An 11,821-nucleotide genomic window follows, 5' to 3' on the forward strand; every position below is an offset into this window, starting at 1 on the left:
TTTTCTATTGCATATTTAGAAGCAAGCCTCGTAAGTTTAGATGCATATACAAGTAAACAAGACAAAAAAAGTAATTAAGTGAGACCTACTTTTCAAATTACCATTGATTTATTATGTTTTCAATGGAGGTAAACATAGCCTCGATGAAAAATTATAGCTAAAGTATAAATCTTGAAATCGAAGCTACCAAATTAATTAAAACATAACTCAAATTCCAATAGTAAAATTGTAACATTTGAAACCTAATTCAAAAATAAATTGAAATCATACTCCAAACTTGAGGATTAAGACTTAAGACTAAAAAAAGCGACAGAGATTTGAAATTATAATCTTGTTTAACCAGCTGACCTGGCATGGCATGCTTATCAAGAAAATTACATTTGATAAAAAAATTGAGCCCATCAAAAGCAATTAATGTTTTAAAATTTGCATTAAATAAGTAAGGTATATATATTTATATATATATTGAAATGAAGCAAAATTGGTTTCTTTATTTTTATCCAATGGGATTCAACATCAATCATCAATATGACAACGTTTTTCTCATTGTTAGATATATAACTCTACAAAATGACAAAGTCAAAAATTTTAAAAATGGATAGATCATGCCAACGTGGAGCATTGTCAGCACAAATTATAAAACATACCTTAACAAAACAACCCATCCATCCTTACAAATATTTCACTTCCAAATTAAAACCAAATACTAAAGAAAAAGAATACTATCAATCTCTCAAATAATAATAATAATAATAATAATTGATGTTTAGTTATTGTTTACATCTTAAATAATATTTTTTTAAAATTTATAAATTCATCGGATTTTTTCACTATAAAACCGATTAGAATATGTATATATTTATAATTTAGATAAAGTAAACTTAGTTCGACGATAAAAATATATACACTATGACATTTTAAGAGGTTGGAAGTTCAATCTCTCACTCCGTTGTTGTACTCAGAAAAAGAAAAATCAACGTAATCTTTAAAAAAGAATTGAATTGATGTGTGAGATGGAGAATTTAATCTGTAACCTTTGGTGGGAAATACAAGCAAAATGTAAGATGCTCGTTTTATTAATGTAGTTGCTATAATCATATAAAATTGATTTGAATTTTATTATTCTTGACCGTATAATTTCAAAGTCTATTTTATCTTGGTACTTAAACCCTAAATCCTAGACCTCGACTCTCTATTTAATCTTAGTTTGTTATTTTCATGGGGTAAAAAACAACTATTAGGTGCTTCTAGCTAGGTCACTTTTCTAATTAGTTACTATTTTTAAATTATAATAAAATGAGGAAGTAAAAATGAAAATAGTTACTTTTCAAAAGTTGAAGAACTAAAATAGACTTTCCGAAAGGTGCAGACTAATAATTCGAATTCAAAACTAAAATTGGTATGAAACGAAAAGTTAAAATGGACCTCTTAGAAAAATTTGGAACCAAATTAAAATATAGGATTTAGGTCTCATTTCATACTTTAATTAAATGCATAGATAATTTCTTAATTAGCATTATCAATCATTATACCATATGTTACCTCAAAATTTATTGTTAGCTAACAAATATGAACATAATAATCAAAATTTTGAAAATCTTTCTCAAACCCTAATTTTTTACATTTAATACCAAAATCAAAAGTGAAACGAAACATGAGATATTATTTCATCAATTATATTATTATCTAAAAACCACTAATAACTTTCAACTCCTAATGTAAAAAATAAATAACAAAATATCGCAAAATATAATTATATAATTATGACCTTTTTTACAGTATAAAAATAGTTAATATTTCAATAATTATTTTAAAGGAAAATTATCAAATATAACAAATTCAAATATTTACAAAATACAATTATAGACATTAATATGTTTCTAATGTGACATTTATAGACAATAATAGAAGTTTATCAATTTCTATCAACCGATATAATCCAAACTTTTGTTATATTTTGTAAATATTTTAGTTTATTTTACTATATTTGAAAATATCCCTATTTTAAATGACAAACTTTTCGAAAATATTTGCAAATATAGCAAAATAACATGATATATCTATAATTGTAATAGACCAAAATAGGCTATTATATATTTCTATCATGATATAAATAGATATAGATAAAAGTCTATTTTGATGCATCGTAGTTTACTATAGATAACATGTGATATTTTGTAAATATTCGAGGATGTTAAAAATAATAATAATAATAATAAAGCATTATTAAAGAAACATTAAATTTGTCAAAAAGTGAATAAAAGAAGTGAGTTTTTGGGAGTATGTCTGTGGGTAATCTTCTTCATCCCATCAGCTTCCACCATTTTTTGCTTCATCAATCGTGGGTTTGTTTTTAGTTTTTATCATTTCCCTAAATTAGATACCCCCACTAGGGCTAGTGGATTTCTTTTCTGCATATTTATTCTTTTTCTTCTCTAGGGGTCTTTTTCATTAATCTAATTTCAACAAAAGTTTGTAAAAGTTGTTTTATTATATACCATCTCAAGCTTACAGAGTTTGTGGTAAAAGTACTTTGTATGAATCAGAAATTTGACATTACTGGCCATGTTTGTTTAGGTTAAATTACATATTTATTCACTTTTACAACGTTTTGTGTCTAAAAGTTTTAAACCTTTAAATTAATTTGCATTTCATAGATTTATATGTATACTCTAAATATTATATTTTTTATTTTGATTTTTCTCTAAATATTTACTTTTTAGTATTTAATGGAATGTTTATTATTGATCATTAATCTTAAATAATTGTTAAGTGAAATCTTAAATATAATTTTATTGTCATGAATAAAGCTTAATAGTGATAAAAGAAAATAGTGAAACCTAAATAATTTAATTTTTTTAAAATAATTAACACTTAGCACAAAAAATGGTTATTTGATTAAAAAAATCAAACTTAAATGTGTAAATGTTGAACAAACTCAAATCTCAATAAAAAAAATTGTAACATTTTGAAACCTATTGAAACCAAACTCAAAACTACAAGCGTAAGTTTGAAACATAATTAAAAACCAAATGAAACCTAAACCCAAAACTTAAATATGGAAAAAAAGAATTTCTTTTTCTTTTCTCTTACAAAACTAGCATTTGAATTCATTACAACTTGAGAGAGCTATCAAACAAATCTTTAATGTTTTCCAAATAAGCATAGTTCAATTAATCCATGATTTGTGTTAAGGATCAAACAATCTATGGATTGTAGTTTATAATCTTTTTACTCCATATGCATAAACAAAATCAATCAAAATATGACTAAATCGGTTAGCTATATACAATGTAGTAATAGCAAAAGTTATACATAATACATCATGATTTAGTAATAGAAATTAAAAGATAAGGATTCTATGAATTGTGTCCAAAATGGCATAAAGTTGTGTGTAACTAATCATGGGTAAAATTATATGATATTTGCCTTAATTAGTTTTCTAAAGGATAATAATTGTCACTTTAATAATTGGAATTTCTTCCCTGCTATAATCATACCGAATATTATTGGAAATTTTATTATTTAAAAATTGTTATAGGTTGCTGACTCAAATATAAACTATGAGTTTTAATAGGTCAACTATAATGCCACGTCACACCAACAACGGTCTAGTCTTTTGATTACATTCACAAAGCTTATCTTATCTCGATCCTAATTGGCACTTTTTTTTTATTATTATTTGACGACCAAACCATAATCAATATGTATATAAAGGCTTTTATGATTCTACCCTATGAATTATTGATATGATCATACACATGTTATTTATACACTAGCGCATACATAAATACATATGGATCTACGTGGCATTAAATAGTTTTTGTTGCTATGTAATCATTTGAGTTTTAGTTTTAAGAATTAAGTCGCAAACACTACTTATATTTATTGGTTTTTTTTTTTTTTTTTAAGTTTTAAGATTGTTTGCAAAATCGAATTTTGTTTTTGTATTTGAAATTGTCTAAGATAAAATTATTTAGAGTGGAGAAGCATATGATCACATATGTAAAACAGAAGTAAATCTACACGCACGTGTTGTGTGCTTGTCACACACAATCAGATGTTTAAGTCAGAGATTGAAAGAGTGGGAAAGTTTTAGGATTTTAGATACAAGATTGACTTCATTTTTTGAACTATAACGATAAAGTATTTACAAGGATAAATGACCTACGTAATCGTTTTTGGAGTTTTGGAAAAATATTAGAGTGAACAACTCCTTTATGATCTCGTTGGATCAGGGAATGCCTCGTTGGTTATTTTGTTGTGTTCGACTTTGGCCAAAGTCAAGACCAAGCACCTTCCGAAAGATCATTTGATGTAATTGAAATAACTGAAGTTTGGGTTGTTCGATCAAGTAAGGGAAACTCGATGGAATTCATAACTGTCTCAATGTTTTTTTTAATTGTCTGAATATTCAAAAACTAAGACCATTCCAATGCTCCTTTTCGCCATGCATAAACTAAACCGACAATTAGGATAAGCACGAAAATTAAAGCTTCTATAACTCAATCCATTTTCATCTTAAGAAAATTTCTTAGGTCGAGGCATGCCTTGTTGGCGCAACTTCACACCCTCAATCGAGCACATTAATTTGGACCAGACCTAAGTCAACCTTCACTTCTCTCTTATGCCCATATGAGCCGTCATAGGGACTTTTGGTATGAATTAGTTATCGATCATGTTTTTTTTTTCTTTTTTTGACTAATTATTTGACCTTTGACTTTCAAAAGTTTCGATTCTTGAACTTTAAAAAAATAATTAAATAAATAAAAATACATTAACCATCATCGATAAATTTAGTACAAGTCCAGAGGAGGCTCGAGCCCCTCTCAACTTTATGTTGATCTTTATATAATATATGTATGCATATGTGTGTATATATAGACACATAGATATATATAATTTAATAATACCAATATTAGAAATTAGTTTAACGGCAAAATTGTCTTCTAGACTCCTTTAAACTTAAGTTCAAGTCGTATTCTATACAATTTTTTCAAATTATTTTTTATTAAAATATAAAGTCTCTATTAACAAAATTTGATCCGTAGCTTACTTAATGTTATCTCCTATTTTTCATCTTCACCTTCTTACTCCCCCCTTTTGTTAGGTATTTGACACTTGTTAAATAAGTAAAATTGCAAACTTTAATTAAGTTGGTATATGAATTCTATAAGAAAAAAAGATAATAAATAAAACCCAAAATAATTTGAAGGCTTACATATTTTAACAAACTTGTGTTTTAATATAGTCAAATACTTTTTTATTTGATTATTTACCATTTTGGTATATTTTAAGAGAAGATTTTTTTATTTTGAAATTGTGTTCGATTTTATATTTTTAACTTAAATTTTTTGTTTTATTTTAGTGGTTGAGAAAATTAGTATAAACTAAACGTTGGAAAATTAAGAGATATGAAGGTATTTATACGAAAAAATTGAGGGTGGCTATATAATTTATTTTAAAATTGGTTTTTTTTAAATTAAAGAAACTTCAAACAAATAAATTATCATATTGATGGTAGCAGTTTAAAAAATTTAAACTTCGTTATTTTTAGTCACAAGCAATTAACAGTTTTTATTCAAAAGATGGAGCCTTTGGAGCCATTTTTTCACTCTTATTAAGTTGAGAATACTTTTTAAACTTTTTGAACTCTATTGTATTAAAAAAAAAAACTTTAAATTTAGAGACGTTTTTAACTTGCTTTTTTGTATATATAATTTAACTAATAAAACATCAAAATCGAAAGTGAAAAACTTAAAATCTTTAAATCGAATTGAAAAATTAATTGTTATCTTTTGAAAGTTGGGAACTAAAATTGAAATCTAACTCCCAACTTAAAGATTAAATATGTAACAACTTGAAACTTAAGAACCAAATGAAAACTAGATTATTTATATAAAAAGCTATCATCTCGAACATCAACAAGAGTTTATAAAATTTGATAAAGTATTTTAAATATGTGATTTGACACTTTGAATAATCAAGTATAGATAAGTTATTTGTGGTTTTTATCATCTTTACATTGTTTATATTTTTTATCAAAGAACTTAAAGAAATAAGTGAATTGTATAAACTTTCTAACCTTAAACATGTCTTTATTCTGTATGATTCTCTCCCTTTAACCTATAAATATAGCCAACATACTCTGTGAGTGAACCACATAAATCTATAATTCAATTCTCTATTATTTTATATTTTTATGTTTTATTTGAAAATGAAAAGGTTTCAGGTTCAAATCTCCATTATTTATATGTTAATAAAAAATGTAATTCCATAATAGAACCTTCCAAACATAGATATATACATCAGAGTAGAAGCATTGAAAAAACCTTTAAGAAAAATATAAACTTTAACCATTTGTATCATATAGGTTTTAGGGTCAAAGTAATATTTGGCTAAAATTCAGAAGTTTGAATTGAGAAGTTGAGGACATTGTTTAAAGCACGCTTGGGATCTTTGTTTCTTTTTAGAACAACAAGTTCATGAATATCATGAGTAATTTAACCTAAATAAATAAAGAAATAAATAAGAAGCTTTTATAATTATATTTGGTTCAATGAATGTGGACGAAACTTTGTTGATTCATTGCACTTGGACCGAGTTGGATTTGTAGTTTTCTTCAAACCCGCATTTGCCCTTTTACATAAATTTTTCGTTGGCGTTTTCCGACCAGTCCGGTGATTTTATTTAGCCACCACACCTCTAATTAGTTGGAAGTCGATGCTTCGATAATGAGACCTTTCCTTTTCCTTTTCCTTTTCCTTTTTCTTTTTCTTAAATTAAAAATTCTAATCTTACTTATAACTTTTAAGTATTAATTTCTATAATTTAATCAAGTTTTATCCAACCACGCTCTATAAATTATTCATGAGAACTTTATCGAATAAAGATTAAATTCTAATTAATTGAACTTAGGTAGTGTCAATTATAAATGTTAAGTTGATATAAAAAAGTCAATTATAAATGTTAAGTTGATATAAAAAAGTCTAGAACTTAGGTAGTGTTTGGAGTCCAATGTTAGTTATTATAATATATAGTTAATAGATTATAATAGTAAATGGGCTATAACAGTTAGTTAGTTAGTATTGTATTTGGAGTACATTTATTTATTAGTCTATGTTTGAAAGATGAACTAAGTTTGTTTGGATAGAAATTAGTAAATTTTGTAGCAAAGAAGAAAATAGAGAACGAGTGAAAAACGTTGTTTTATAGGTTATAAATAATTGTGTGTCTCACTATTATAGTTGGTACCTAAAACATGGAGTGTGGGTTAGAGTAACTCACCTCACCAAATAATAGTTGGTGTTCTAAACAACTCTTAAAGATTATGAACTCTGAAAACTCTCAAATTCAAATTCATTTAAATCCGATGATCAGCTTTTGTTTATTATTCCTTATGTGACATTCATTAATTGAATTTGTATGCAAAACTAAAAAATTGTTGAGAGTTGCTCTAGCTAGGTAAGACTCAAAATCCATGGACAGATATAAGTCTAAAACAAGACTAGGAAGGGCATTGGAAAACTTGTATCCTAAAAGGGAGAAGTCATGTAGAGCCTCAGATTTTGGACCAACCAATTGAGTAAGAGAATATATACAAATCGAAAAGTCAACATATCGCCCTACAATTTAAAGCATCACAATAACCCAAACATTGTTTGAGTTAAACATGTCAAACGAATTTTAAATGAAAAGCATTATAAGTTGTCTCATTATCAACGACCACACATTGGAGGGACAAGCAATTTTGAAAGGTGACGGCCCTAACCTTACTTTTAAGCTTAACTAAACTATACACTTCATATACCAACTTAATTAGTCATCAGAGTGTGGTATACTTGGCATTATATATCAATGTGAGAAACTCTCGTATGTACAAATCAACTCAGAGAACAAGATCGTACCAAGAAAAGTTAGACAAGCAAACAAGTGTTCTATGAAACATATGTGGTGGCAATGAATTAATGCATGCGAGTATCTCAAGCCAACAAAAACCGTAGTTGTTTGACCCTAGCGCGTGATTGTTTTCGAAAGAAATAAAATGATATGTTGATTTATATTTGAAAAAACTGTGAGATAATTAAAATATCATATAGTTAATTCTAAAGTAAATAACTGATAGAATAGCTAGACGATCAGTAGAAATAAATAATATAAGAAACTTTGGTAACCCAGTTCGATGAATGTCTCCTAAGTCTATGGAGCTTTCTCAGCTCAAATAAGTAATATTATTAAGATTCAAAGTTGTCAATATGAATCAATACAATAAGAAATTTTCTTCTTATATAAATGACAATCTTTAAGTACAATATAACTTAAAAAATTCAAGCTCCCCTAAATTCATGGATGAATCTTCTTGAAGATAAACTCAAGCTCCACTTGATCAATTCAATGTCAATTCTTAATAATCAAATTTTCATTCATATTACTTATCATTGGCTTCATCAGTGATTGACATATCAAAACCATAATTAAATAATCACACATGCTACCTTCTTCAGCACACAATTCAACAGCTTTTCTCAACTAATGAGAATCAATCGGTTTCGTTAAAAAAGAACGAGCTCAAGCTTCGAAAATATATACACTCTTCTTCACAAAATCTCAAAAAGATATTACTAAAATATTCCTAAAAATATGGAAGATCTTTTATTTTCTTTTAATTAAAAAATCAATAAATAATAAAAGAATCTCAATAATTCTTTTGACAGAAATACCAACAATATTAATTAATGAACTCTTAGTAAATGTAATAATATACAAATTCTGACTGCGTGTAGTGATTTCATTTTAAATACATTAAGCATAGTTCGATACATATTTATGAATGATTTAAAAATTGTCCAAACATAAGCTTTTAATCACTCATGTCGACTTAATATTTAATTTACATTTTTAAAGGTACTTCTTCATGTATCATCAAAAATGTTTTTCTTCATATCATCAAAAATGTTTCTGGATAAAAATGTTTTATAATTTTTTTAACCATTTTATATTCACTTTAAAACATGCTCTTATGTTGTAAGTAACTAGTAAACTAGCAACACTAAAACGTTTTATGTAATAGTAAAAGAACAAAAATTAATAAATGGAATGTTTAATGGCTAAAACATCATTGGTAGCGTTAGAGAACAAAAATTATTTTTATCCAAATTTATCAAGTAAAGTACATTGATTTTAACCTTCAACTTTTCATTTTTATTAGTTAAGTGTTATAATTACGGCTCATTGAACAAGTTTTTTTTTAAAAAAAAAAAATAAGCTTTGTTACAAAAGTATCATTACATAGTTTTTATAAATTATAAAGCAGCAGAAAACTATATATTTAATTACTACATACTTCTTTTTACTCATACAAAGATTTTTTCATATGATTTTTATTTTTTTGTTAGAACTCGTTTATGAGTTAACAAAATTTGAATTTAATAAACAATAGAAATGGTATTTTAGTCCATATATGGTCTGCTTTGGTCATGAGACTAGAATATTAGAGTGAGTTTTATTTGACGTGACAAGTTTTGAAGTATAATGTTACATGTGAGTGATTCCTAGAATTAATGACAAAAAATGTCATGATAAGAAAGGAGGAACGAGAGGATAGCAAAAAGATAAGCTATGAGAATGTTAGGTTTGGTCAACTTTGATTGGGTTAAGTCCGAGCTTGCAGAATAGACGATCCAATAACCAAAGGACCAATCTAGTTTATCTTTTGGGATTAAGGCTAGATTTGCTTGAAGTGGTTTGGATAGCTTGGACTCGGTCCAAGCTAGTTCACATTCACTCCTATCCACTCAAAATATTAAGAGGATTAGGGAATCATGAGAAAGAGAAACCTACAAGGAAAATTAGAATAATTATCAAAATCTATAAATAGGGGAGAATGGAGAGGTAACAAGACAAGCAAGTTCTTCGTTATAATCGAATAAGTTATGGCTCTTTAGATCTTGACTTAAGCATTAGAGCGAGTGCGACTTACACCACATATGGTGTGTATATTTAAATTTGGCTTTGCAAGCGAGCTCTCTACCCAAAATATAAATTTATCGTGTTGAGGTAAACTAAACCTCTCTAACCAAAATTTATTCATTTTAATTATATAAATGCAAATGAAGTTAATATATGTAAAATTAAAAAAAAATATATGTATAAGAGGATGTCAAGAATTTGAAAACCAACGTTTTAGAAAGGCACTTGTTTTTTTATACTGGAAAATCTTTCGATGTTGGACATTTTACACTACTACAAAACAAATAGGATGATCTAAATATCGTCACCCTACAAAAATTTAGGATGTATGTTAAACCGATTATGGGTCAGTGCAAAATGTTAATTTAGCCATAAATATTAAGTCTAATTTGAAGAATTCTTAATTTCTCAAACCTCATGTATGAATAGAGAGAGTAGAATGGGGGCATCTAAAATTCCAAGAATCTCAAATTTTGTCAAATATTTGGTTGGGCCCATACCCCATACCTGTGGGGCCAATATTGTCAGTCCACAAAGGACCACCAACGGTAGAGGATCAACATTTCTATCTACATTTAAATCTAAACCACTGAATCGGTCAGGTCAGCAATAAAGTACATCCATCCAATTTTGGGTTTCGACAGTCCAGGTTATCACTAGGTCATCCTTCTAGTTTCCCATATTGACTTGTCCCCCTCCTCGCAAATAATAAATAAACAAATAAAACACTTTGCTCTCTATTATATAACTTTTTTTTTTTAATTTTTATTTTCACTATATTCAATTTACTCTATCTTGAAACTCATCCTGTTATTGTATTTTTTTCTCGAGGTTGAATGCTTTAAAATTTCAATCTCCAAAACCCTATTTATTATGATAAAAATTTGATACGAATGTGTTATTATATTTTATACAATTTAATGAATGAAGTACTAAAAAATAAAAAGGGATCACTTTTTCAAATGTACATGAAGTAAAATGAAAAAATAAAAATAAAAAAGTAAAAGAAAGATTTTGATCAAATATGGATTATAATAGGTGAAGTTGAGAGCACATGCATAAAAATAAAATATTAAATTTGTTTTGTGTTCGGATAATGCTTTTTTTTTTTCTTTTCTTGCATTACTTGATATGATAATGCCAATTTTCTAATATTCCTCCCTTAAAACATGCGCTTTTTTTCTCTTTCAAATGTTTACTAATTCCTTTTTTCTTTCCATCGGCGATTCCAGCGGCCTCCACTCGCCGCCTCGCTGGCAAACCTCGTGCTGTCCTGACATTCTACTTTGTTGGCCCTTCGTTACTTCCAAAGGCCAATTATGCCACGTCAGATATGTTCCCCCCCCCCATTCCACGTCGTCTCCACGTCATTCTTCTGCCAGGTCAACACCGGCCAACGGCAGTTTATTCTCATCCCAAGATGCGGATCCCCTGTGTTCATGTCTGCTTCGTGCACCTCACCTACCTCCCCTCACGCTCCTCCCACTTGTTGCCACGTGGATCACGTTCTCATTGAAAATATATTGATCAACTGCACTAGTAGTAACGCTTCTAGAGATAATAATTAATTAATAATACAGTCTACAACCGATAGATTTTCAAGAACTAAATTTGAAGTTTGCATTGTGTTATATATCTATAAATAATTTGAACTTGATTGTTATATTATTTGCAATTTTCTCAATTAGATTTCATACCATTCACGTATTGTATGCTTTATCAAAATACTTAATGGTGAATTGTGGAGTCCACCAATAATTATGAATGTAAATCTTCAATGTTAAAAAATGGTGTATGATTTAACATAATGATAATTGACCTTCTTTGCCTAAGAAGAAGTTGGAGGTTCGAT

The sequence above is a fragment of the Cucumis melo genome, chromosome 1 (assembly GCF_025177605.1).
Source record: "Cucumis melo cultivar AY chromosome 1, USDA_Cmelo_AY_1.0, whole genome shotgun sequence".
NCBI lineage: Eukaryota > Viridiplantae > Streptophyta > Magnoliopsida > Cucurbitales > Cucurbitaceae > Cucumis > Cucumis melo.